Source organism: Pseudophryne corroboree, chromosome 5 (genome assembly GCF_028390025.1).
Source record: "Pseudophryne corroboree isolate aPseCor3 chromosome 5, aPseCor3.hap2, whole genome shotgun sequence".
NCBI classification, from domain to species: Eukaryota; Metazoa; Chordata; class Amphibia; order Anura; family Myobatrachidae; genus Pseudophryne; species Pseudophryne corroboree.
In genome coordinates, this window is record NC_086448.1 from 349,503,022 (window position 1) to 349,530,688 (window position 27,667).

A 27,667-nucleotide genomic window follows, 5' to 3' on the forward strand; every position below is an offset into this window, starting at 1 on the left:
CCAATTTCCTCCAGGATCAAGGGTGGATTCTGAACCTTCCGAAATCTCACCTAGAGCCAACACGGATGGCTCCCATTCCTGGGAATGATACTGGACACGGAGTCGCAAAAGGTGTTTCATCTGTTTGAAAAGGCATTGGTAATCCAGATGATGGTTTGTGATGTCCTGAAGCCAACCCTGGTGTCTGTGCATCTATGCATTCGCCTTCTGAGGGAAATGGTGGCCTCTTACGAGGCACTTCAATACGGAAGGTTTCACACAAGACCCTTCCACCTCGATCTCTTGGACAAACGCTCTTGATCGCATCTTCACATGCACTAGCGCATCCGTCTGTCACCAAAGGCCAGGATCTCCCTTCTGTGGTGGCTACAGTCTACTCACCTCGTCGCAGGACGGAGGTTCGGAATTCAGAACTGTATTCTGTTAACCACAGACGCAAGCCTCAGTGGTTGGGGAGCAGTCATTCAGGGGGTGCAGCTTCAGGGAAGATGGTCAAGTCAGGAAGTCATCCTTCCAATCAACATTCTGGAACTCAGGGTCATGTACAATGCCCGTCTGCAGGCCTCACATTTTCTTCAAGATCGGGCAATTCGGGTCCAGTTGGACAATGTGACGGCAGTAACGTACATAAACCGACAGGGCGGAATGAAAAGCAGAGCAGCAATGTCAGAGGTGTCAAGAATTCTCCCCTGGGCAGAAAAACACAGATGTTGTCGGCTGTCTTCATTCCAGGAGTAGACCACTAGGAAGCAGACTTCCTCAGCAGACACGACCTGCACCTGGGGGAGTGGGGCCTTCACCCGGAAGTGTTCAGGTGCTTGACAAGTTGATGGGGATATCCGCAGATCGACATGATGGCCTCTCGTCTCAACAAGAAGCTCAGGCGGTATTATTCCAGGTCGACGTACCTACTTACTCTCATCCCAAGATTTCTAAAGCGAATAAAAAGGGAAAAGATTAAAGCAATACTCAATGCTCCGGACTGGCCAAGAAAGGCCTGGTACGTGGACTTCCTGGAGATGCTCCTCGAAGATCCATGGCCTCTACCTTTCCGCAAGGATCTCCTACAACAGGGCCTGTTCGTCTATCAGGACTTACAGCGGCTACGTTTGACGGCATGGAAGTTGAATGGCTGATTCTAGCCAGGAGAGGGATCCCTAAAAAGGTTATCCCAACTATGATCCAAGCCAGGAAGGAGGTAACGTCTAAGCATTACCATCGTATTTGGAATAAATATGTCTCTTGGTGTGAGAGCAGAAATTATTCCGTGGTGGAATTTGGGACGTTTCCTGCTTTTTCTGCAGGCAGGTGTGGATGTGGGCCTCCGTCTGGGCTACATAAAAGTCCAGATTTCGGCCTTGTCCTTTTTTTCTTTTAGAAACAATTGGCTTCTCTCCCTGAGGTCCAGACGTTCTTGAAAGGTGTTCTGCACATCCAACCTCCCTTTGTGCCTCCTACGGCACCTTGGGATCTCAATATGGTGCTGCAGTTCCTCCAATTGGACTGGTTTGAACCATTACAGGTGGTGGACGTAAAATATTTTCCGTGGAAGACCGTCACACTGTTGGCATTGGCTTCAGCAAGACGTGTGTCGGAGCTGAGGGCTTTGTCTCACAAAAGTCGTTATTTAATTTTCCATGAGGGCAGAGCTGAACTCGGAACTCGTCAGCAATTTCTTCCTAAAGTGGGGTCTGCATTTCATATCAACCAACCTATTCCGGTTGTCTCAGACACCTCTGCTAAGTCTTTGGATGTTGTAAGGGCATTGAAGGTGTATGTGAAAAGAACAGCTCATCACAGAAAAACGAACTTGCTGTTTGTTGTTTATGATCCCAATAAGATTGGGTGTCCTGCTTCAAAGCAGACAATTGTACGCTGGATCAGACTTACTGTCCAGCATGCTTATTCCTCGGCAGGTTTGCCATGTCCAAAATCTGTATAGACCCACTCTACTAGGTTGGTGGGTACTTCCTGGGCGGCTGCCTGGGGTGTCTCTGCTTTACAGCTCTGCCGAGCAGCTACTTGGTCAGGTTCGAACCCGTTTGCTAAGTTTTACAAGTTCGATACTTTGGCCTCTGTGGACCTTCAGTTTGGTCAGTCAGTTCTGCAGGAACTTCTGCACTCTCCCATCCAGTTTGGGAGCTTTGCTACATCCCCATGGTACTAAATAGACCCCAGTATCCTCTAGATTGTAAGAGAATAGGATTTTAATTACCTACCGGTAAATGCTTTTCTCGTAGTCCGTAGAGGATACTGGGCACACGCCCAATGCTTCGTTCTTCCTGCACTGTTACTTGGTTAAGTAATGTTGGTTCAGCCGTTGCTGTTCCTGTTTCAAGTTTTGGTTAGCTTAACAACCTCTTGTTGTGTGTGCTGGTTCGGAATCTCACCACTATCCTTATCTATCCTTCTCTCAAAGTATGTCCGTCTCCTCGGGCACAGTTTTTCCTAGACTGAGTCTGGTAGGAGGGGCATAGAGGAATGAGCCAGCCCACACTATCAAATTCTTAAAGTGCCCATGGCTCCTAGTGGATCCGTCTATACCCCATGGTACTAAATGGACCCCAGTATCCTCTACGGACTACGAGAAAAGTATTTACCGGTAGATAATTAAAATCCTTCTTTTATTTATAGGATTTAGTTGATGCAGGAAGGGGGTGATTTAGGCTGCGGGAAGGGGAGGAGGGGTAGGGTTAGGCTGTGGGAAGGGGGGGAGGGGTAGGGTTAGGCTGCAGGAAGGGGGTGATTTAGGCTGCTTGCAGGGGGGTTTAGGGTTAGGCTGCGGGGAGGGGGTTAGGTTTCGGCTGTGGGAAGGGGTGAGGGAGATTAGGTTTAGGCTGCGGTTAGGGGGGTTAGGCTGCGGGAAGGGGAGGGAGGGATAGGTTTAGGTTGCGAGAAGGGGGTTAGGCTTAGGCATCAATGGGGAGGGTTAGGCTGCAGGAGGGGGGGAGTTTAGGCTGTGTGAAGTGGGGAGGGAGATTTAGGTTTAGGCTGCAGTAAGGGGGGTTAGGCTGCTGGAAGGAGGGCAGGGTTAGGTTTAGGCTGCAGGAAGGGGGTTAGGCTTAGGTACCACCAGGGAGGGTTTTGGGGGATGGGAGGGGTGGCGAGTGTTAGGTTTAGGCTGCAGTAAGGGGGGGAGTGGTAGTGGTCGAGGGGAAGCATGCTTACCCAACCCCTGTCAGAATTTCAAACAGCGGGATGCCGCGGTTGGTATTCTGACCGCCGGCATCCCGACCGCTGGCATTTCAGCCCCAACCCAAACCCTAAAGTAGATATACAGTATATTAAAATAGATTTTTATTTGAAGTCATGAAGTACAAGGTGCATAATCCAGATCAGTATTTGGATTAAACTTGATATTAGAAATGTGTTAATGAAGCACTTTTTATGATCGGATTTTGTCATATTCTATCTTTTTGATTTACAGTCCGTTTCTAAAATATTAAAAAGATTGTACGGGTTTTATTATGCTCTGTGGTATCAGACAGGGTTGTATAAGTAACTAATTGCCAGCCCCTGACAAGCTGGTTACAACATTTCTTTTTAGATTTAATGTAGTCTTTAAAGTAGCCTGGTATAGCTGTCTTAGATGAAGTCTGGTGCTTTCATTTTTGTTTAATAGGTATAATGCCCCATCTGCTGGCCGATACAGTACATGCAACTGACAATTTCTACTTTAAGCTTTTGTTTTTATGCAGTGCCTATATCATGGGAGGTCAATAAGCGGCCCTCCAGCATGCTGCTGCTTATTGCCCACTCCTGGCCTACATGTTACACTGTACTTTGTAAACCCAATCAGGGCTGTTTAAGGTACAGTAAATATTCTCTGCAATCTGAATACCCCTGTCTAAAGCACACATATAAAACTAGTCACACATATTCACACTAGTCAGACTCAAACCCACACCTTTTGGCACTAAAGCAACGCCAATGCCAATGTGCAGCCATTAAATGAGCCACATTTTACACAATTGGAGTGTCGCAGGCAAACAGGTGGTGTCGCACAATTGCAACATTAGTCTTAAATCTCACTTTCCCATGCAGTATTTGTGAAGTTGCATTTCGTGGAGTTTAGTGAATCGATTTTACAACTATCAACTTTTTCTGCTGTGTGTGATTTAAGATATGATTCGGAAAACTTAATTACAAATTCGTAAGGAAAAAAGTATGAAATTGTACTACCCTATGTGGAATGTGGTGAATAATAATACTTGAAGAGACATTTCAAAACAAAAATATTAGTAGTAGTATACTTTTGTTTTCAAACTCCTCATCAACATTCCTACTTGTAACAGACCACCATGACCTTATTTCTTAGACTTCATGGAGAAAACCTCTTTCCATATACAATATGCAGACTAATCCATGTTATGTATATCTTAGTTCGGTTACTAAAGTGCAGTTTTCTGAAATAAAACCCCCAAAACAATGGGGCCGATTTTAAGTTGTTTTGGGCATCCAAATATCCCGTCTAAATGGGACTTCTTAGGTGCCCGAATAGTTGTCACAATTCAATTGTGTATGGGCGCCCATGCACATTGCGCATGTCGTTCCCAAACATACCTGGTTTAGCCACCTAAAACTGCTAAACCCGCCTAAACTCCCTGCTTCTGGCATCCAAACTCGAGTTTCCACACATTATTTTTTTTTTCTTGCACCTGAGGAGGCTGCGAGGAAAAATGCCAGCCCTGCGTTTACTGGGCACCTAAATGGAGAAACAATTGAATTGCTCCATTTTGCGGTCCCCTGGTGGAAGCTGTGGGGTACAACAATTGAATCAATCCCAGTAAAACTCTTGGGGGCTGTGGTTGGCTCACTGCCTTACTCCAGTCCACTATTCTGTGCTGCAGCATCTGCCAGGAGTCGCTCTGACTGTAGTAGGAAATATGTGAAAAATGTATAACCTACTGTATTGTTAAAAATAAATCCTTTTAAAAGTGCATAGTGTCACATCACTTGCATCAGCTGCACTGTGTGTTTAAGTGAACAATGGGACACTGGGTGTGTGTTTTCCCCCTCCCCCCCCCCCCCCCCCCCCCCCCACTGGTCAACCCTGTTGCCATGACTAGTGTATGAAAATTATATTTTGACGGGGGATATTTAATATACACTACAGGCCAAAAAAATCAAGAATACCCAAATTTTCCAGCTTTATCGAAATCTAAGAAATTAAAGTCTCGAGAGTATACTAAGAGGCGGAGGAGAAGGAAGTGAAATGTGTTTTTTTGTTTTTTTTCTTCCCACTAAGCATAAATGAATGAGCAAGCGCTGGGAATCTGCTGCCACTCCAACGATCCTCCATTGGTGCCGGAACGTCGGTGAGGCTGACTACTGCGGCGGGGTTTCTTCCTGGTCGCCATGCTAGTACTGCATCCAGGGCTCCCAACTGCAGCCGGAGAACGGGTGATAGGTGAGGCAGGTTCCCGTTGGCGGGACCTGCGATACATGCAGTTCATGTCTCCAGTTCCTGGGAGATGAACCACAGGCGCTGATGTGAACCCTGGCTGCGGCTATGGGGTACACTAGACCACCAGGGCATATATAATTTAATGTAATATAGGCACAGCTTGGTCTCTCGTTTCTGGGCTGCCCCTCCCCCACATGCTAAACTTGTAAGAGTCTCTGAGCCACATTTCAAATGTAAACAGATGTGCTGCTGGGTTCTGTCTCCTTGTATACCTTTCCCCAAAGTGTCCAGGTTATACATGCACGAGTCCCACCTATCACTGTGGTGTGAGTAGTTGACTTCAGTGCCCATTGCAATTGTTATTTACTTGCATTGTATGCATACATCTGTCAGTTATATCTATCCCTATACATTGTCTTTTCATGAAGCTCTGAATACAGGTGTTCTGGGCTGTGGTACTTCACAATTACTTTGTGTGTTGTGGAGGTGGTCACATTTGCAATTGCTAAAGCTGTACATTGTGTGGGCGTAGCTTCGAGTTATCCCGTTACAATGTCTTCCAAAGGCAAAGGTAACAAAGATGATTATGCACCTGTGCTGGTTTCATGCAAGGCCTGTGCAGCAGTATTTTCTACACAGGAACTTGTGCAGGATGGTTTGTATGTTAAATGCTATGTGCCAAATCCACAACGGCTGCTTCAACTAGCCCATGTGCAGGAACCACTCTGGGTGGCTTTTTTTGCACAGGTGGTAACACGCATAGTGGACCGCTTGGCGCCTCTTGCTTTGCAGCCTAATATTAGGGGTTCCTCTGCAATTGCCTCACGCATTGCAGGCCCCTCGCGGCTGCCTCTCAGCATTTGTTGCAGGCAGACCGTCCTCAGAAGGGTATGGCGCATAAGTGCTCTGTGTTTTCCTCAGTCTACACAGAGGTCAGGCTCTGTGGAGTCCTCAGAGGAAGAGTTGGACACCTCTCCCTTGGTCTCCTTCAGGTGAGGGGATCGTCATTTCTCTGTGGATGTGACAGCCCTTGTGAGGGCAGTTAAGTCTGTTTTGGTTTTTGAGGGGGAAGAACCAGGGCCTGCACCTAAAAATCCTTTAAGCATCAGAAGGTGATTGAAGGTGGGGTTCCCTAACTCTGAGTATCGTTATGAACTCATGCAGGAAGCTTTGAATGCTCCTAGTAAAGAAGTCCCTGGTGCCTAAGAAACTGGCGTGTCGTTACCCTTTACCACAAGGGGAGTGTGCTAAATGGGAAATAGTAAATTGTCTCTTATTCCTAACATCAGTTAGGGGCCCGATATTTAGAAGAGGCATCCTGGGATACGAGTCTGTTGGCTTCCAGGGCCTCGGCTACTTCAGCGGTAGCTTGCCGTGTGCTCTGGCTACATTCCTGGAAGGTGGATTCATAGTCTAAAAGGGCGTTGGAAGCCCTGTCTTTTGCTGGAAACATTCTGTTTGGTGCAGACTTGTAAATAACATTGTGGCTCCGCTGGCAGCTTTTAAGTTTGCTTTTTTGCCATCCGCATCTAACCAGGAGGATGAGACATATTCCTTTTCGGAATTTTTGGTTTTAAGGCAAAGCAAAAGGGCAGGCTTTTTCCCAGCAGTTTATGTCCAGCAAGGCTGTTAAGTCGCAGGCCTGGACAGCCAGACACCCCCCTTCCCCCTCTCCCCAAGCAGGGGGATAAGCCTTCCGCCTGACTAGGCCTGCTCCTAGGGGACAACCAGGGTGGGAGGCCTACCTCTGCAGTTCACAACCGGATTGCGCCAGTCAACTACATACGCCTGGGTGAGAGAAATGGTTTCTCGTGGGTAAGCCCTCTCATTTGTGCGACTAAACCCCTCCTCTCCCCCCCCCCCCCCGGGCAGTTTGCTCTACACCAATCTTCTATTGCATCCAGGTTCAGCCGTGGTGCACCAAGGAGCTGTTCAGACTTTACTGATTGTAGGGGGTTATTATCCCTGTTCCCTGAGAACAGGGGGAGGGTTTTTACTCCCCCATACCCCCCCCCCCCCTCTTTTTTTTTTTTCTGGTACGGAAACCCAGTGGGAGCTGACGGCCTACCCGGAATCTCTGAATACGTTTTTGCTGGTACACAGATTCTGTATGGAAAGACTAGGGTCTATTGCTCTGGCATCAGTGCCAGGGAACTTTTATGGTATCCCTGGATGTTAGGAATGCCTACCTACATGTCCCTATAGCACCTGCTCATCAGAGATATCTCAGCTTTGCTGTTCTTCAACAGCATTACCAGTTTCAGGTACTACCCTTTTGGACTGGCTAAGGCTCCATGGGTATTTACCAAGTTGTTGGCGGCTATGGCAGTTCTGCTGCGTAGTCAAGGGATCAGGGTGCTCCCATATTTGGACGACTTGTTGCTCCTGGCACAATCTGAAGTTTTGCACCACTATCTTCGAATAACCGTGGCTTTTCTACAAGCTCACGGGTGGCTGATCAACTGGGGAAAAAAATCCTCCCTTGTCTCTTCTAGGAGCTCTCCTGGATTCACAGAAACAGAGGCTCTTCCTGCCAGTGGACAAGGTTGTCACGCTGCAGTCAAGGGTTCATAACTTACCGCACAATCCCCGGGTGTCCATACATTCGGCATTGCAGGTTCTGGGGTCCATGGTCTACACCTTCGATATGGTGGAGTATGCCCAGTTTCACTCCAGGCCCCTAAAACATATGATCCTATCCAGGTGGAACGGGCAGTATCATCATCAGACCAGGGCCCAGGCGATGGTAGGTCTCTGTAGGTGAATCTGTCTCTCACCTGGTGGCTACAGACACTTGGACAAAGGATGGCAATTTTGGATTCCAGATTGGGTGATCATCACCACGGATGCCAGTCTCTGAAGGTGGAGCGCAGTAACAGGTCGACACGTCTTTCAAGGTTGGTGGACTCTAGCCGAATGTTGCTTGCCAACCAATGTCCTGGAACTTCGGGCGGTCTACAGAGCTCTCGTTCAGACTCAGGTTCTCCTCAAGGGAAGGCCTGTTCAGATTCGGTCCAACAACGCCACCACAGTTGCCTATCTGAAGCATCAAGGGGCACTCTAGCTATGGCAGAGGTGGAGTGCACGCTCCAGTTTGGTGAGGCGTACCTTCCGGACATCTCTGCTGTATTTCTGCCAGGAATCCCTGGGAAGCAGACTTCCTCAGTCGGTAAGATGTCCACAATGGCGACTGGGCTCCTGACTGAACTAGTTGCAGTGTTAAATTCTACACCAGTGGTTCCCAAAAGTGGTCCTCAAGGCATCCTCTTCAGAGCAATAGCATATTACAAAGCTCAATATATCGAAAAATAAAATAGGTAATGAATAACTTGAGACTATTGTAGGCAAATACACAAAAATAATACAGCAGCATTGTCGAAGAGGTTTATGCGTCAGAAGGTATTGACAGAAGGCAATAAATTGCACACAATTCAACCTAAGCCTGGTAGGCACACCCCCTCAAACAAATGACAAAATAGACCCCACAAAAATTAAACGAATATGTATTCAGAGCACGCATCAGTTCGTAGATGGCAAAGAGATTTGGTGGGATATCCAATAAAATCCGTGTTTCATACCAAGAGGTATAACAAAAACACAAATGTATCTGGTGTCTAAAAATCCAAAGCAAAGTAATCTATAAAAACCCACCCGCAGCTCGAAAAAGATGGCTGTATTAGTTTCGGTCTCAGTCCATTCTAAGGCAAAAAATAGCTTTGCCTGAAATAGATAAACTCATGGGTGATCTGCATGGGTCCACATCTGTAAGATGCACTTATGGGCTACTGCTGAGATAATACATACTAATATTTTTACTGTCCACCCTATTCAAGACGGATGTGGCAGAATACCCAATATTGCTCATTCCACTGATAACGGAAGATGACTTGCAAGGGACATTGAAATGGGATCAGTTTGAGATCCCGGCGGCAAGCACAGCATGTTCCCTTGCGGACTCGCTGTGCTCGCCACGCTTTGGGCCAGGTCGCCATAGGGTTCTATTCCCCCTTGGGTGGTGACGTGGACCTCCACCCAAGTGGGGGAACTAGCCGGCGGTTAGGATTCCAGCAGGTGTTGGGAACTAGCCTGCGATTGGTATTCCAGCAGGTGACTGATTCCGGCGTTTTTATCCTGAGCAGCGGTAAATTGACTGCCTTCCATTGAAACAAATCTATTAAGCGAATACCAATACCACCTTATAAGGAGGTTGTCCCACATACAATGTAGAAAATATGCTTTAAATGCCCGACATTTAGAGTAAACCCTAGTATCTGAGGATCCCATCAAGAACCTGCAGTAGAGGAAGATACCAAATGTGATAAATGTTATAGAACATTTCTCTTTACATGCTAGATGAGAGCACCGACTGGTAAGAAGTTACTGTAAAAGAATTTCCATGGTAATAAGAGGGAATTCAGTACACCGTGAAGACAGCCCTGTAGATATTTTAGTATGAGCCAAGGGGGTTGAGGGTATGTTATAATTAAGGGAAATCACTCGCCTTCCCTCCATAGGTCTAGCCAATAAGTTATCAAAAAAATTGACCAGTCCTCTGGGGAAAGAGTTCGTATTAAGGAACTCTAATAATGTTGTGCCTGATATAATGCTAGAGAATGGGGCAAGGCAATTCAAATGTATCTATTAACTCTGCCCCTTGATGAGGCAGGTATTTATTTAATGTTAACCATTGCTCGGACATGTGTTATCCCCATGTGATGGCAATTTAAACCCATCTGTTTCTGAATAAAGTGCCAAACTTGCCATGCAGCCCCTAACAAGGGGTTAATATGGATATTCTTAAAGCCTGGACTGTTGGGTGCATTGAGGACCACATTTGGGAACCATTGCTGTATATGGTAGTAATAATAATAATAATAATTATAATTATTATCCTTTTATTTATATGGCGCCACAAGGGTTCCGCAGCACCCAATTACAGAGTACATAAACAAACAAATAATCAAAACAGGAAAACGGCAAATTACAGTTGACGACAATATAGGACAAGTACAGGGTAAATAAACATAGCTACATCAGCAGATGATGCTGGAATAAGTATCAGGTGGCAGAAGACTGCTGAAGTTGATGCAGTTGAAGATTATTAAAGTAAGAAAAAGGATAAGCACATGAGGGAAGAGGGCCCTGCTCGTGAGAGCTTACATTCTAAAGGGGAGGGGTAGACAGACCAGGATGACACAGACTGGGTAACATCACGATCTAAAAATCTGTAAAACAGTGACATGTTTTTTTCCAGAACACAATATTTTTAGTCAAAGTAACAGCCACCCAACTTGGTTCTGGACCTTGGCATCTCAAGATAATTATTACTAAAGGTAGCAAGCATTTCCACTATAATGAACTTATATATGTGTGAGGCACATATCTACTAAGAATTGGTTCATAACGTTTACAGTAAATTTTGCTCTTTTTAAGGATGTTAAAGGTACAGTTTCCTGATTCTTGAATGCTAATCTTGGATGTGTAACTAATATATGAAACTGTAAACCTCATTTACCCGTCCTTTACCAATGGTCTGCTGCTTTACATTATATGTACTATGTAAGCAGCCTTTCTTTGCTTGCTTCTTAACTTGCAGAAAAGTGGTGGAAAATACCAGCTGTTTATAAAATGTAGCAATCTTATGACAGTCATTACTGCATGTAAAATTTGACTATATTGGCTTTTCTGGCACCGATATCTGCCAAAATGTAGACAAGGTTGAGTAAGTTATGTACAACATCCTTATGCTATGTTTATCCATGCCTGGTAGACACAGGCCCCTTTGTGGAGCAAGGTAAATGACTGTATTGTTTAAATTTACCTTTAGAGCAGAAAGGATGTGTAGACCACTACTGATGAAGTGATTGTGGTTTCAGTGAATCCATTGCTAATTCGGAGGTTTAAAAGACTGTATGAATAAGGTTTCCCCCATGCTGTCTTACTTCTCCCAGTTGGTTTGGTGCCAGCCTATTTCTTTTTCAGTAAATTCACAGGCCATCTACGGTAGAACAAAAAACGAATTGTTATGAAGGTGACCGTCAAGATAACTGAGATCTTCTTTTCAAATGTTTGCATAGATTGGAGTGATGTCATTTTGCGTGTTCAGTCAAAAAGCTGGATTGTCTGCATTTGCAGTATGCTAGCCCTTTAGTTGGCTCAGATTTAAAGCTTCCTGGCCCTAAATATGTATTTTATCACTTGTCATGACCTGACTGATTTCATGGTAAATGCTCGCTTTAACGTCGTCTTTGCTGATCACTTGCTGTATTCCACAACAGGTGGGCTGTACCGTTTTAACATGATCAGTCTTGAAATGAATTCAGTTTTATTTTCAGTCACTTGACCAGGAATGGTTATACACAGTTGTGAATACCAGCTCTATACTGTCAAGGCTGTTTAAATAAAATTAAGTTATTTAGCTGTAAAACTGCCATACATAAAACATACATATGTCTTTGTTTGAATAACTCCAAATTCCATCATTGTAATCTGAGGATAGTGGTTGTTTTTTAAGTCACTTAGGGAGATTGTTACTATTCAATTAACTATCCAACTCTATCATTTTTGTAAACAATTTATACCAGAATTTGCTTTAGACCAAAGTCTAATATTTCAAAACATAGCAGAGGAGCTGATTTAAATGGCCTGACACTTTTTTTAAATACTCGAATTAGTCAAAGTTCATTTTTGTAATAGGACCTATGTTAACTTCAGTTGCCTCTCAAGTAGTTCATTTTACTAGAAGTCAAATGTTCCATCAATGATATGACGGTCGGTGGCGGCGCGGAAGGCTGTTTTAGAAGGGTTCATTTTGCCCTTTAAAAATTGGGCATGGCGCTGCGAAAACGGCCTAGTGTGAACACTAGGACTGTATCTAGGGCAACAAGACGTGCTTGAATACAGAGGGTACCATATTGCAATCACCTATTTCTCATTCATTGGGCGGTATTCAATTGCTTTGCGCACCCGATCTCCCGTCTAAAGTGACAGGAGATTGTGAGGCGCAATTCAATTGTTTTTTTTAGCGCATTTCATCTCGCCGCACCCAACATTTCTGCTCCCTTCATGATGGGCTTCCTTCTCCTCCCTGATCATAGTAGTTTGAAAGCACTAATTGAATAGAGGCTACTCAGAATATACAGGCAAAGTAAAATGGGTTAAGTCAGTCTGGCAAAATATCGCTTCACTGATGGGCAGTGAGAAAGGACCTCTGGGACCAGTGAGCTCATCCAATACAACTGCCTTTCTTTAAATTTGCTTTAATTTGTATGGTGCAACAAAGTTGTACCATACTGTAAAAAAGGCAAGGAACCAATACAACTTAAAAAGGTAAACCGACCATATGGCGAGGGGGAATGAAATGGTTATAAAGAGTGTGTTATTAACCATAGCATTCAATGTGGTTCGGTATGTGTGACCGGCAGACGGGATGCAGGAGGTCACAATACAAACGCCAGCATCTCGATCTTTAAAATCCTGACAGCGGTGTAAGTTAAGTATGCTCTCCCCTCTCCCCTAAGCCTAACCCTCCCCTGCCCACTATACTTATAGTCTGATTCCGGCGTTGGTCTCCTGACCCTGTCGGGATTCGGTGTCTGCATTCTGATGGTTGTCGGGATGCCGGCATCTGTATTCCAGCTGCCGAGATCCCGATATCCAGTATCTTAACTGCATCTCATTTAATAACACAATTCCATACAAAGGTTGGACAGAAGGATCACAGTCACTGATTGAATTGGATTGCAGGGGAAGCGCAAAGAGGGTGGAGGGGGAAAAGATTCAGAGAGCTTCTCAAAGGATAATTTTTTAGACTTCTTTAGACATCCGTGCACACCAACCTCTTTGTCTCTCCCCCTAGTACACAATATATGCTCGGCCCATGTAAAAAGTTATTTGTCAGAACCTTATTGCTAACACAAGGCCTGTTTGTTTATCTTGCATTTAATGAATCCCGAAAGGTCACCATGGTAAAATGCATGGTTCAACAAATTTGTATCTAATCCCAGTATTCTCTGTATAATCTGTATCCATAAACACATATTTCTCTTACGTCCTAGAGGATGCTGGGGACTCCGTAACGACCATGGGGTATAAACGGGCTCCGCAGGAGATAGGGCACCTAAAAAGAACTTTGACTCTGGGTGTGCACTGGCTCATCCCTCTATGCCCCTCCTCCAGACCTCAGGTAGATTCTGTGCCCAGAGGAGAAAGGGTACACTGCAGAGAGCTCTCCAGAGTTTTCTGTTTTAAAAGAATTTTGTTAGGTTTTTTATGTTCAGGGAGTCCTGTTGGCAACAGGCTCCCTGCATCGTGGGACTGAGGAGAGAGAAGCAGGGCTGGCTTTACGGTTGGGCTCTGTTTCTAGGCTACTGGACACCATTAGCTCCAGAGGGTGTCGGAACACAGGTCTCACCTGGGGTTCGTCCCGGAGCCGCGCCGCCGTCCTCCTCACAGATGCCGAAGATAGAAGCCGGGTGAGTATGAGAAGGCAGAAGACATCAGGTGGCAGAAGACATCAGATCTTCATGAGGCAAGGCGCGCAGCGGTAAGCTGCGCGCCATTGCTCCCACTATACACACACAGAGCAGCACTGAAGGGTGCTGGGGGGGGGGGGGGGGGGCGGCGGCAGCCCTGGGCAGCAATATTCCTCACTTCTGGGCATGTTAAGATGGATTAGGCTGCGGAGGCAGTAAATCCAAGAATCCCCTGCCATTTTAATAAAAAAAGCACTGGGACCGAAGCCCGCCGTCGGGTGGGCGGGGCTTGATCCTCAGCACTAACCAGCGCCATTTTCTCCACAGAGGCTGCATGCTGAACGCTGGCTCCCTGGTCTCTCCCCTGCTGAACTTCACAGGCTGGAAAAAAGAGGAGGGGGGCACAAGGCGACGCGGTGAGTTGGAATTGGAATATTATTATATAAAGAAAGCGCTATCTGGTCATATTTTTCCACAGTGTTATTAAGCGCTGAGTGTGTGCTGGCATACTCTCTCTCTATCTCTCCTAAGGCCTGGTTGGGGTGTTGTCCCCTGGTAGGTTAATTCCTGTGTGTGTGGGGTGTCTGTACGTGGTGTCGACATGTCTGAAGCGGAAGGCTTCTCCAAGGAGGAGGTGGAGCAAATGAGTGGTGTGTCCCCGTCTGTTGTGCCGACTCCGGAATGGATGGACATGTGGCATATGTTGAATGCAAGTGTGGCATCTTTACATAAAAGGCTTGATAAGGCTGCATTAGGGGGGACATCAGGGGGTCAATCCTCGGATTGGACCGACTCACAGGGCCCGTCGGGGTCTCAAAAGCGTCTCTTAACACAAGACACTACTACCGACACGGATTCTGATTCCAGTGTCGACTATGACGAAGTAAAATTGCACCCTAGGGTGACTAAAACCATTCAGTGTATGATTGTGGCAATAAGGGATGTGTTGCATATTGAGGATGAACCCTCGGTCCCCGACACAAGGGTACACATGTTTAAGGAAAAGAAACAAATTATTAATTTTCCCACATCTCATGAAGTAAATGATTTCTTTGGAAAAGCTTGGGAGACTCCGGAAAAGAGACCTCAGATCCCCAAAAGAATTTATATGGCATACCCCTTCCCTAAGCAGGACAGGGAGATTTGGGAATCACCCCCCACTGTGGACAAGGCCTTGATGCGCTTGTCCAAGAAAGTGGCGCTACCGTCTCCTGACACAGCGGCCCTTAAGGACCCTGCAGATCGTAGGCAAGAAACTACCTTAAAGTGTATTTATTCTCATACGGGTGCTGTGCTAAGACCGACAATTGCGTCGGCATGGGTGTGTAGCGCAATTGCAGCTTGGACAGATGAGCTGACAGATCAATTTGATAATATGGATAAGGATACTATATTCTTAACTCTAGCCCATATTAAAGATGCAGTCTTATTTATGAGGGATGCTCAAAGGGACATTGGACTGCTAGCTTCTAGGGCCAATGCCATGTCTTATCTCGGTGAGAAGATCCTTATGGACTCGCCAATGGACGGATGATGCGGATTCCAAAAAACATATGGAAGTACTACCCTATAAGGGTGAGGTATTGTTTGGGGATGGGCTGTCGGACCTGGTTTCCACAGCTACAGCAGGTAAATCAAATTTTTTACCATATATTCCCCAACAGCAAAAGAAAGTAACACCCTATCAGATGCAGTCCTTTCGGTCGCACAAGTCCAGAAGAGGTCGGGGATCCTCTTTCCTGGCCAGAGGTAAGGGCAGAGGCAAAAGAGCACCTGCTTCGGCAGGTGCCCAGGACCAAAAGTCCTCCCCAGCTGCTCCAAAACCCACAGCATGACGCTGGGGCTCCCCTGAGGGAGTCCGCACCGGTGGGGGCACGTCTTCGACTTTTCAGTCAGACCTGGGTCAGATCAGACCTGAATCCCTGGGTGTTGGAAATAGTTTCCCAGGGGTACAAACTGGAATTCGAGGAGGTGCCGATTATTGAAAACGGCCCTACCAGCTTCCACATCGGAAAGGGATGTAGTGTTAGCTGCAATTCAAACGCTGTGTATACAGCAAATGATAATCAAGGTTCCCCTGCACCAGCAGGGAAGAGGTTACTACTCAACCCTATTTGTGGTCCCGAAACCTGACGGTTCGGTCAGACCTATTTTGAATCTGAAATCCCTAAACCTGTACATAAAAATATTCAAATTCAAAATGGAATCACTCAGAGCGATAATAGCCAACATGGAGGAGGGGGAGTTTATGGTGTCTCTGGACATAAAGGATGCGTACCTGCATGTCCCCATATATGCCCCCATCAGGAATACCTGAGATTCACTGTACAGGATTGTCATTACCAATTTCAGACGTTGCCGTTTGGACTTTCCACGGCCCCGAGGATTTTCACCAAGATAATTGCAGAAATGATGGTGGTCCTGCGCAAGCATGGAGTCACAATTATCCCATACTTGGACGATCTCCTGATAAAAGCGAGATCAAGGGAGAAATTGCTGAGCAGTGTGGCGCTCTCTCTGAGAGTGCTCCAGCAACACGGTTGGATTTTAAATCTACCGAAGTCACAGTTGATTCCGACAACTCGACTACCGTTCCTAGGTATGATACTGGATACGGAACAAATGAAGGTCTTCCTCCCAATAGAGAGAGCCCAGGACATCCAGAACATGGTCAGAGACCTGCTAAAACAGAAAAGGGTGTCAGTTCACCAATGCACTCGAGTTCTGGGAAAAATGGTGGCGGCCTACGAGGCCATTCCCTTCGGAAGGTTCCATGCAAGGACTTTTCAATGGGACCTTCTGGACAAGTGGTCCGGGTCCCATTTGCACTTACATCGGAAAATAACTCTGTCCCCAGGGGCCAGAGTGTCTCTACTGTGGTGGTTGCAAAGTGCTCACCTGCTGGAGGGTCGCCGGTTCGGAATTCAGGAGTGGATCTTGGTTACCACGGACGCGAGCCTCCGAGGATGGGGAGCGATAACACAGGGAAAACATTTTTCAGGGAATTTGGTCAGACCAGGAGTCCTGTCTACACATCAATGTGTTGGAACTCAGGGCCATTTACAACGGCCTTCAACAAGCGGAGAGTCTTCTTCGAAACCTACCGGTTCTGTTTCAATCAGACAATGTCACAGCAGTGGCTCATGTGAACCGCCAAGGCGGGACAAGAAGCAGAGTCGCGATGGCGGAGCCACCAGGATTCTTCACTGGGTGGAAAATCATGTAAGTGCTCTGTTGGCTGTCTTCATTCCGGGAGTGGACAACTGGGAAGCAGACTTCCTCAGCAGACACGATCTCCATCCAGGAGAGTGGGGACTTCATCAAGAAGTCTTTGCAGACATAACACGTCTTTGGGGAACTCCTCAAATAGACATGATGGCGTCACGCCTCAACAAAAAGCTTCGGAGGTATTGTGCCAGGTCTCGGGACCCTCAGGCAATGGCAGTGGACGCTCTGATAACACCGTGGGTGTTCAAATCGGTCTACGTGTTTCCTCCTCTTCCTCTCATCACAAAGGTGTTGAGGATCATAAGGCAAAGAAGAGTACAGACGATACTCGTTGTCCCAGACTGGCCTCGAAGGGCCTGGCACTCAGATCTACAAGAGATGCTCACAGGAGATCCCTGGCCTCTTCCTCTGAGGGAAGACCTGTTGCAACAGGGGCCCTGTGTATTTCAGGACTTACCGCGGTTACGGTAGAACGCCGAATCCTAGCGAAAAAGGGGATTCCGGAAGAGGTCATCCCTACTTTAATAAAGGCTAGGAAGGAGGTGACGGTTAAGCATTATCACCGTATCTGGCGAAAGTATGTGTCTTTGTGTGAGACCAAGAATGCACCTACGGAAGATTTTCGTCTGGGTCGTTTTCTTCACTTCCTACAGACAGGAGTGGATATGGGCCAGAAATTAGGCTCTGTTAAGGTTCAGATTTTGGCCCTCTCGATTTTCTTTCAGAAGGAATTGGCTTCTCTTCCAGAAGTCCAGACGTTTGTAAAGGGAGTGCTACACATCCTTTTGTGCCTCCAGTGGCACCGTGGGACCTCAACGTGGTGTTGCAGTTCCTAAAATCACACGGGTTGAACCCCTTAACAAGGTTGAGTTGAAATTTCTTACTTGGAAGGTGGTCATGTTGTTGGCCTTGGCATCAGCAAGGCGAGTATCAGAATTGGCGGCTTTGTCACACAAAAGCCCCTACTTGATTTTTCATGTGGATCGAGCTGAATTGAGGACACGTCCGCAATTTTTGCCTAAGGTGGTTTCTTCATTCCATGTGAATCAACCTATTGTGGTGCCTGTGGCTACAAGTGACCTGGAGGATTCCAGATCCCTGGACGTAGTCAGGGCCTTATAGATTTATGTAGCCAGGACGGCTAGAATTAGGAAAACAGAGGCTCTGTTTGTCCTGTATGCGGCCAATAAGATTGGCGCACCTGCTTCGAAGCAGACTATTGCTCGCTGGATCTGTAATACGATTCACAGGCTCACTCTACGGCTGGATTGCCGGTACCAAATTCGGTTAAGGCCCATTCCACTAGGAAGGTGGGCTCTTCTTGGGCGGCTGCCCAAGGCGTCTCGGCATTACAACTTTGCCGAGCATTACAACAGTTTGATACCCTGGCTGATGAGGACCTAGCGTTTGCTCAGTCGGTGCTGCAGAGTCATACGCACTCTCCCGCCCGATTGGATGCTTTGGTTTAAACCCCATGGTCCTTACGGAGTCCCCAGCATCCTCTAGGACGTAAAAGAAAATAAGATTTTAAACCTACTGGTAAATCTCTTTTTCCTAGTCCGTAGAGGATGCTGGGCGCCCGTCCCAGTGCGGAGACTCTGCAAGATTTGTATATAGTTGTTGCTTACATAAGGGTTATGTTACAGTTAAAATCAGTCTTGGACCGTTACTGTTGTTGTTCATACGGTTAACTGGTTATGCATGATCCAGGTTACATGGTATGATTGGTGTGGGCTGGTATGAATCTTGCCCTTGGATTTCTAAATCCTGCCTTGTATTGTCCATCTCCTCTGGGCACAGTTCTCTAACTGAGGTCTGGAGGAGGGGCATAGAGGGAGGAGCCAGTGCACACCCATAGTCAAAGTTCTTTTTTAGGTGCCCTGTCTCCTGTGGAGCCCGTCTATACCCCATGGTCCTTACGGAGTCCCCAGCATCCTCTACGGACTAGGAGAAATAGATTTACCGGTAGGTTTAAAATCTTATTTTTTTCATTCTCGAACAGCACACAACTACCTCTTGGTGACAAACAGATGTGTTCATAACTTTACATACCCTAACAGAATTTGTGATTTTCTGGCCATTTGTCAGAGAATATGAATGATAACTCACAAACTTTTCTTTCACTCATGGTTAGTGGTTGGGTGAAGCCATTTATTGTCAAACAACTGTGTTTACTCTTTTTTAAATCGTAATGACAACAGAAACTACCCAAATTACCCTGATCAAAAGTTTACATTCCCTGGAGATTTTGGCCTGATAACATGCACACAAGTTGACACAAACGGGTTTGAATGGCTACTAAAGGTAACCATCCTCACCTGTGATCTGTTTGAGTGTAATCAGTGTGTGTGTATAAAAGGTCAGTGAGTTCTGGACTCCTGAAATACCCTTGCATCTTTCATCCAGTGCTGCACTGACGTGTCTGGATTCTGAGTCATGGGGAAAGCAAAATAATTGTCAAAGGATCTGCGGGAAAAGGTAATTGAACTGTATAAAACAGGAAAGGGATATAAAAAGATATCCAAGCAATTGAAAATGCCAATCAGCAGTGTTCAAACGCTAATTAAGAAGTGGAAATGAGGGATTCTGTGGAAAACAAATCACGGTCAGGTAGACCAACAAAAATTCAGCCACAACTGCCAGGAAAATTGTTTGGGATGCAAAGAAAAATCCACAAATAACTTCAGCTGAAATACAGGACTCTCCGAAAAAAAGTGGTGTGGATGTTTCAAGATGCACAATAAGGAGACATTTGACGAAAAATGGGCTGCATGGTCGAGTCGCCAGAAGAAAGCCATTGCTACGCAAATGCCACAAAGCATCCCGCTTACAATACTCCAAACAGCACAGAGACCAGCCTCAAAACTTCTGGAACAAAGTCATTTGGACTGATGAGACCAAAATTGAACTTTTTGGCCACAACTATAAACGTTACATTTGGAGAGGAGTCAACAAGGTCTATGATGAAAGGTACACCATTCCTACTGTGAAACACGGAGGTGTATCGCTGATGTTTTGGGGATATGTGAGTTACAAAGGCACTTGAAACTTGGTCAAAATTGATGGCAGGATGAATGCAGCATGTTATCAGAAAATACTGGAGGAAAATTTGCACTCATCAGCCCGGAAGCTGCGCATGGGACGTACTTGGACGTTCCAACATGACAATGATCCAAAACACAAGGCCAAGTCGACCTGTCATTGGCTACAGCAGAATAAAGTGAAGGTTCTGGAGTGGCCATCTCAGTCTCCTGACCTCAATATCATTGAGCCACTCTAGGGAGATCTCAAACGTGCAGTTCATGCAAGACAGGCCAAGAATTTACAGGAACTGGTGTCTTTTTGCCAAGAAGAATGGCCAGCTTTACCATCTGAGAAAATAAAGAGCCTCATCCACAACTACCACAAAAGACTTCAAGCTGTCATTGATGTTAAAGAGGGCAATACACGGTGTTAAGAACTGGGGTATGTAAACTTTTGATCAGGGTCATTTGGGTAGTTTCTGTTGTCATTATGATTTAAAAAGAGTAAACATAGTTGTTTGACAATAAATGGCTTCACCCAACCACTTACCATGAGTGAAAGAAAAGTTTGAGTTATCATTCATATTCTCTGACAAATGGCCAGAAAAATCACAAATTCTGCTAGGGTATGTAAACTTATGAGCGCAACTGTAAGTATTGCCAGTATCTTGGGTCAGTGGTTAATAACACTATGGGAGGAATGATCTCGGATTAACTTTTCGCACATATTGCACAAAAAAATATGCTTTCTGCCATTATGTGCGCTCCTGTGGTTCACCCAATCCAATTAGATATTCACAGAAATGGCATTCATGAAATAATTAGTGCTGGAGCTACTTGGCAATTTTCTCTGAGACGCGCATGACATTTACATACATCGAAGTACATGAACTGTTTCTATATCACAAAGATTTTCTGGTGTCTAAGGGTTAGATGCATCATCACTTGGAGAGTGATAAAATGGAAAGTGATAAAACTACCAGCCAACCAGTTCCTAACTGCCAATTTTCAAACAGGGCCTGTGACAATTACAGTAGGAGCTTATTGGCTGGTGCTTTTTTTCTCTCCCATTTTACCACTCTCATAGCGATGATGCACTTACTGTAATTGTTAGAAAATATTCACCAGAAAGAAATTCAGTACAATAACTTCTGGATTTACTGTAATACAAACTGCGTGATGCACGGGACTCAGAATTGTACTTTGAACACTTTACCTTACTATCATTATTTAAAATTACAATTACTGTAGTGAATTTTTTATTTTTTTTTAAATGTACATTTCCTGCCAACAAAGTATTTAATACTAGAACACCAGAAAACAAAAAAATTGTGGTATAAAAACCATTCACGTACTTGACTGTATGTAAATGTCCTGTGCTTCACACAGAGAATCACCCTACTGGCGTTAAGTGTAGGTGGAAATGGGGAAACCTGTTTATAAGCCCTAAAAAAACTAATTTAGGGTAACATTATAGATGTCTTATTAGTGCCATAATAAAGTTTTTGGGGTTCTTAAAATTTGTCCAATGGTTGTCTCATGCATTTTTCTAAAACAGAAAATAAATACTCTACTTTAATGTGGGGTATGTATAAAAAAATGGGTATTGTATATTAGTCATTTTAAGTCCATTTTAAACAAAGTTGAAAAAACCCTAAACTCCTACCCCAATTGCTTGCATTTTTCACCCCAAAAATGACATGTCATTGTTGGCCCAATTAAGCTAATTAAAAACATCTAAGTGCCTAATTAGTCATTTAGGGGAGTGTCTTAGTGGTTCATGCATATTTATCTTAAAATATGTATTTTCCCCAGCATTTCACATGCTCAGGAGGTGGTGAAAAAATCTTAAAACTCTGGCGAATTATCGTAGGTAAATTTTCACGAATAATTGGATAGGTCTGTTTTCACAAATTTAATTCCCCCCATGTGCTTGTGATTAATAATAAAATGGGTTTTCCACCTTCAGAATTTTTAGAGGCCAATCACTTAAGTTAAAATAGGTTTTTATTAGAGCCATATTATTCAGTGTCCTTTAATTTCACAGTAGGAAAGAACCATCAGTTCACTTTAAAATTGATACTAAGGCATATTTTAGTCGTGTCTGATCCTCTCCGACAGAGGATCGGAGAGGATCCGACACTTCAGTATTCAATTTGCTGGTGTTTTCTACAATGCCAATCTAATTTTATGTATAGTTGAATCGGCATTGTCGAAACGTGCCAAAAACTTGTCAAATGCCCACAAATCCAACAAAGTATGTGTATCGGCGGCAAATTTGCCGCTACACATACTTTTCGACAGGGTTAGGTTTTCCAACCCCACAAATTTATTGAACAGGGCAGCCACGAATTAGCCACGTTTTTCGACTGGTCAAAAAATCCGACCATAATTGAATATATACCTTAGCGTAAAAGTAGACTGCAGCAGACTGAGAATTTTCCATCAGCCTTCTGACAACTGAATCTTACTTAATATTCCCCAAAAATTTTTTATAAACTCATTGACAAAATGAAAGATTTTGCTGACAAAAGTTATTTGAGGATTATTTGTTTTCAGTTTATACGGTAGCATCCTTTAGAATAAAAGGCTAACACTGATCCTCGCCCCTATTGGGGAATTCAAGTGTTTTGCACGTCGGCGGCCACTAGATGGCACCTGATGGAGCAATTCAACTGTTGCTTCGTTCGGACACGCAAAGCTGCTGACGCTGATATTACTGTTTTATTGTTCCGTCATTTTGACGGGCTGGTAAGTATTACAGATATTTGGATCAGTGTTCAGGTAGAAGTACATATCAAGTTCTCACATTAAATACACTTGGCAGTATTATTGCATTTGCACCATTTAATTGCTGTAATTTAAATTCCATTTTATTTTGTATTGTCTCTCTGATATGATGTAATTTATGTAGAAGTTTATGCATTTCTCCGTCAGGGTCCACGGGTTATATACAGGATAACATTGGGATATGATGACACGACAGCGGATTTGCACCAAACTGTCAAAGCTTTCAGCCTCCCAGCATGCAATATGCCCGTCCATATATCCTCACCTCCTGGCTCAGGCAAATCAGTTTTTTGTTTGGTGTGGCTGGAGCCGGACCATGGTCAAGAGGGCTGCTGTTTTTTTAGCAGCCATAAGCACTGTTTTGGGAGGAAACTACCAAACAGTCGCTGATGAGGCTACCACCTAGGGTGCACCAGCGCTAGGCCTTAGGGATCATAGGCTCCAGAGGTAGTATGAGGCCGCGATCCATAGGGGGTTGATGTCAGCAGTGGGGAGTCAGACGCTCCCCTGGTCATCCCTCTCCCGGTTCATTACCAGTTTCCTCTGAGACTCCCGCCATGAACTGTTTTTTCCTGCTTCCATCTGAGACGCTGTGTTTAAGGACCCAGTCACAACATAGACGGCTGTGTGGCTGGTACGTCAGTGTTCGCTTGGGAATCTGTGTTCACTGTAGGTTCACGGGGCGAGTGTGTACACTATTACCGTCCGGATCCACTTGGCATTCGCTAACGTATTGAGCGGTCTTGGAAGCGGGGTGACTTTCCCTGTATCCCACTCTACTGAGCACGGGAAATACTGCACTAAGTTTCTATTTAGCTTTTGAGTATGAATAGTTGGATAAGTGCCTAATACATGAGTCTGATAATTATTACTGTTTTCTTTTTGCTGTGCGACTGAATACGGTTATTTCCTGTATCAGATAATGCAGTAATATGTTTCTTCTACGTACTTGAAATGTATTTGTAGTTGATTGTGTTCATTTTGCATATTATACTAATGTATAACCTGTGACTGATTGCTAATGTGATTGCTGACTTTGCTATAATTCTGTGAGTTTTTCTGTCTTCCGATCCTCAATGCTGTTACAAAGCAGGGTAGGGTCAGATTGTATGTCACGTTAACAAAATTGAAAGTGATTACAGTCACAAATTGTGTAGTACACTGTGCAAGTGTGTGATTATTTATCATGTCTAAGAGCTGCAAAGGTGAGGAAAATACACTCACAGCAGCACCAACACTCATTTCATGTTTGTCTTGCAAAGCTGGGTTAACCTCTCAGGATCTGGTTCAGAATGGTTTGTGTGTGAATTGTTTTAGCTTTCACCAAAGTCTCTTGAAAAATCCAAGGCAGACACAGGTGCAAGTTGATCCCCCATGGGCTACGTTTGCATAGACATTATCCAGTATAGCTGAGCGGATAATTCCAACTTCTGTACCAGGGATAGGTTACACTATATTAAGCCTTACATGCAGCATTTCACCTGGGGTTTATCATATACAGCAGCGGAAGCAGCCACCTCAACAAAAACAGGCTGAAAGGCCAGTGGTAAGTAAATCGCATAGACATGAAACAACATCTTCAAAGTCTACACATGTTTCAGATGAGCATTCGTCGGAGGATGAAGACCCATTACACTCCGGTTCTGCATACGGAGATGAGGAGGAAGGTCTCAGCTCAGTGGACATATCTGATTTAATTAATGCGATGAAAGCCATTCTGTACTTAGAAGAATCAGCAGAGCCTGTGTTTAAAATCTAAAGCACCTGTGTTTAAACGTCCCAAAACAGTTAAGACTGAGTTTTCTGAGTCAGAACAACTGATGGAAATTATGCAAGAGGCTTGGGTTACGCCCAGTAAGAAGTTTAGAATTCCAATTATCCTCTTCTGGCTGGGGACTGTTTAAAGAGGGAGGTGGCTCCCAAAGTAGATATGCATGTCATTCGATTAGTGTGAATCTACATTACCTCTGCCTTCAACATCATTAAATGATGTCACGGATAGGAGAGTTGATAGTTTTCTAAAAAAACATTTTTTCCCTGTTTGGGGCAATCATAAGACCAGCCATGGCTTCAGCCTGGATGGCAAAATTAGTGGCTGCCTGGGCTGATACATTGCAAGGGGATCTTTCAATGGCATCTAGAGAGCAGAAATCTCATGTTACACATATCAAACAGGCTGCAATGTTTTTGGAAGAAGCAGCCTTGGATATGGGTACAATTGCCTCTCAGGCATCAGCTTCAGCAGTATCCGCTTGCAGAGCAGTTTGGCTACGTACATGGAGACCTGATTAAGAATCCAAAAAGGTTTTTGAGTCTTTACCTTTTACTGGAGATATTCTTTTTGGTAAAGAATTAACCAGTATTTTGGAGTCAGAAGCAGACTTCAAGAAAGTGAAGTTTCCTTCCACATACAAATTCAAGCCTAAATTTCCAGCTTTTCTGTCTCGAGGGAAAGCAAATGGAAAAGGTGATGGGAAAACAGTCCCAATACAACAGTCGCAATACAGTCTGGTAAGACTAAAAAGCTACCAGAGGACCGGCTTCCAAATCAGGTGTTCCCAGGGTGAGAGGACGACTTCTTCAATTTGCACAGATCTGGCAACAGTCTACCACATATGCCTGGGTGCGAGAAGCGGTATCTCTCGGTTATGCTTTTGCTTTCAAGAAACACCCTCCTCAAAGGTTTTTTTTTGTTTTTTTTTTTGTACCAGCCCATCTTCAGTGAAAAGGAAGGCCAGGGCTTTGCAAGAGGCAGTTCAGAAATTGCTTCAGTCAAGCGTAATCATTCCAGTTCCTTCTGCACAATGAGGACAGGGTTTTTACTCCAACCTGTTTCTAGCCCAGAAGCCAAATAGGTCGTGCCGGCCCATACTCAGTCTCAAAGTGCTGAACAAGTATATTTGGGTGCCTCTGTTGCATATGGAGACTTTGCATTACATCGTTTTGGCCATGGAGCCAGGGGATTTTATGGTATCCCTGGATATCCAGGATGTTTACCTACATGTACCTATAGCACTGTCCCATCAGCGCTATCTCAGGTTCGCTATCCTCCAACAGCATTTTCAGTTCCTGGCCCCTCCATTTGGATTGGCCACAGCTCCCAGAGTATTTACCAAGATTATGGTGGTAATGGCAGCTTATCTTCGCCAGCAGGGGATAAGAATTTTTCCATACCTCGACGATCTTTTAATCCTGGCACAGTCTCAGGAATTGATTCTGTGTAATCTGCAACAGACGATAGCTCGTCTGCAGAATCACGGTTGGCTCATAAATTGGGCAAAATCGTCTCTGATTCCGTCACAGCAAATGACTCACTTGGGGACTGTATTGTATACGAACCATCAGAGAGTAACCTTACCTCTGAACGAAATATCCAAAGTTCAGTCAAGGATTCAGTAGCTGCTACACAGTCGAAAGATATCCATTCACCCAGCAATGCGTGTGATGGGATTGATGGTGTCAACATTCAACATGGTAGAGTATGCTCCATTTAATTTGAGGCCTCAAGCAACATCTGATTCTTGCCAAATGGAAAGTTTTTCATCAGACAATAAAAACAGTCTATGGTCCTTACTCTGGAAGTAAGTAGGTCAGACATTCCACCTGGACAAAGGGAGACCCTTTTGGATATCAGATTGGGAAATTCTGACAACGGATGCCAGCCTTCAGGGCTGGGGAGCGGTGTCACAAAGGATTTGTTTCCAGGGGCAGTGGACCAAAGAAGAAAGTTGCCTGCCAATAAATATATTGGAACTCCGAGTCATATACATGGCACTGATTCAGGCAAAGGACATCTTTCGGGGGAAACCAGTTCAGGTCCGCTCGGACAGTGCGACGGCAGTAGCATACCTCAACCATCAGAGAGGAACTCACAGCCAGAAAGTAATGGAGGTAAGTCACACGTTAAAGTGAGCAGATCTTCAACATCCAACCTTGTCCGCAGTGTTCTTCCAGGAGTCCTAAACTGGGAAGCAGGGTTTCTCAATCGACATGCCATTCAGGCAAGCGAATTGGCTCTACACCCGTAGGTCTCCCAGACTCTAGTCAAGTGGGGATTGCCAGAGATAGATTTCATGGTGTCCCTTCAGAACATCAAAGTTCTTGCATATGGGTCAAGAACAAAGGATCCCAGAGCGATCTTTGTGGATGCCCTGTCGGTGAGATGGGACTTTCATATGGTCTGTGTTTCCTCCAATCACCTTATTAGCCAGGGTGGTGAGAAGGATAAAGCAAGGAAAGGGTGCCGTGATACTAATAGCTCCGGCTTGGCCCAGAAGACATTGGTACACAGATCTACAGAGAATGTCGATGGATGCTCCATTCCTGCTCCCTCAAAGTCCAGATCTACTGTCTCAAGGTCCTTGTTATCACAGACACCTAGATTGACTGTCTTTGATAGCGTGGCTCTTGGGACTTCCATTCTAAAGTCAAGAGGATTCTCACAACAGGTAATTCAAACAATACTCGACGCAAGGAAACCTTCCTCAGCTCGCATTTATCACCGAATATGGCAAGCCTATATTCAGTGGTGCAGTGATCAGAAATTTGACCCTAGGTCTTTCAGAGTTTCCAGGGTCCTTAGCATTCCTTCAGGCAGGAATGGATAAAGGTTTAAGGGTGGTATCCTTAAAAGTGCAAGTGTCAGCATTGACTGTATGATTCCAAAAGAAAATTGCTAACCTACAGGATGTGCACCCCCCTCCCCAAGGAATGCTGCGCATTCAACCTCCTTTTTATTCCCCCTA

The 27,667-nt window shown here is 44.9% G+C and overlaps 1 protein-coding gene across 5 annotated transcripts in view; it reads left to right on the forward strand.

Annotated features, from left to right (window-relative positions):
- Positions 1 to 27,667, forward strand: part of GRB10 (growth factor receptor bound protein 10) — a 474,936-nt gene that overhangs the window by 190,038 nt on the left and 257,231 nt on the right. The window lies entirely within an intron of this gene.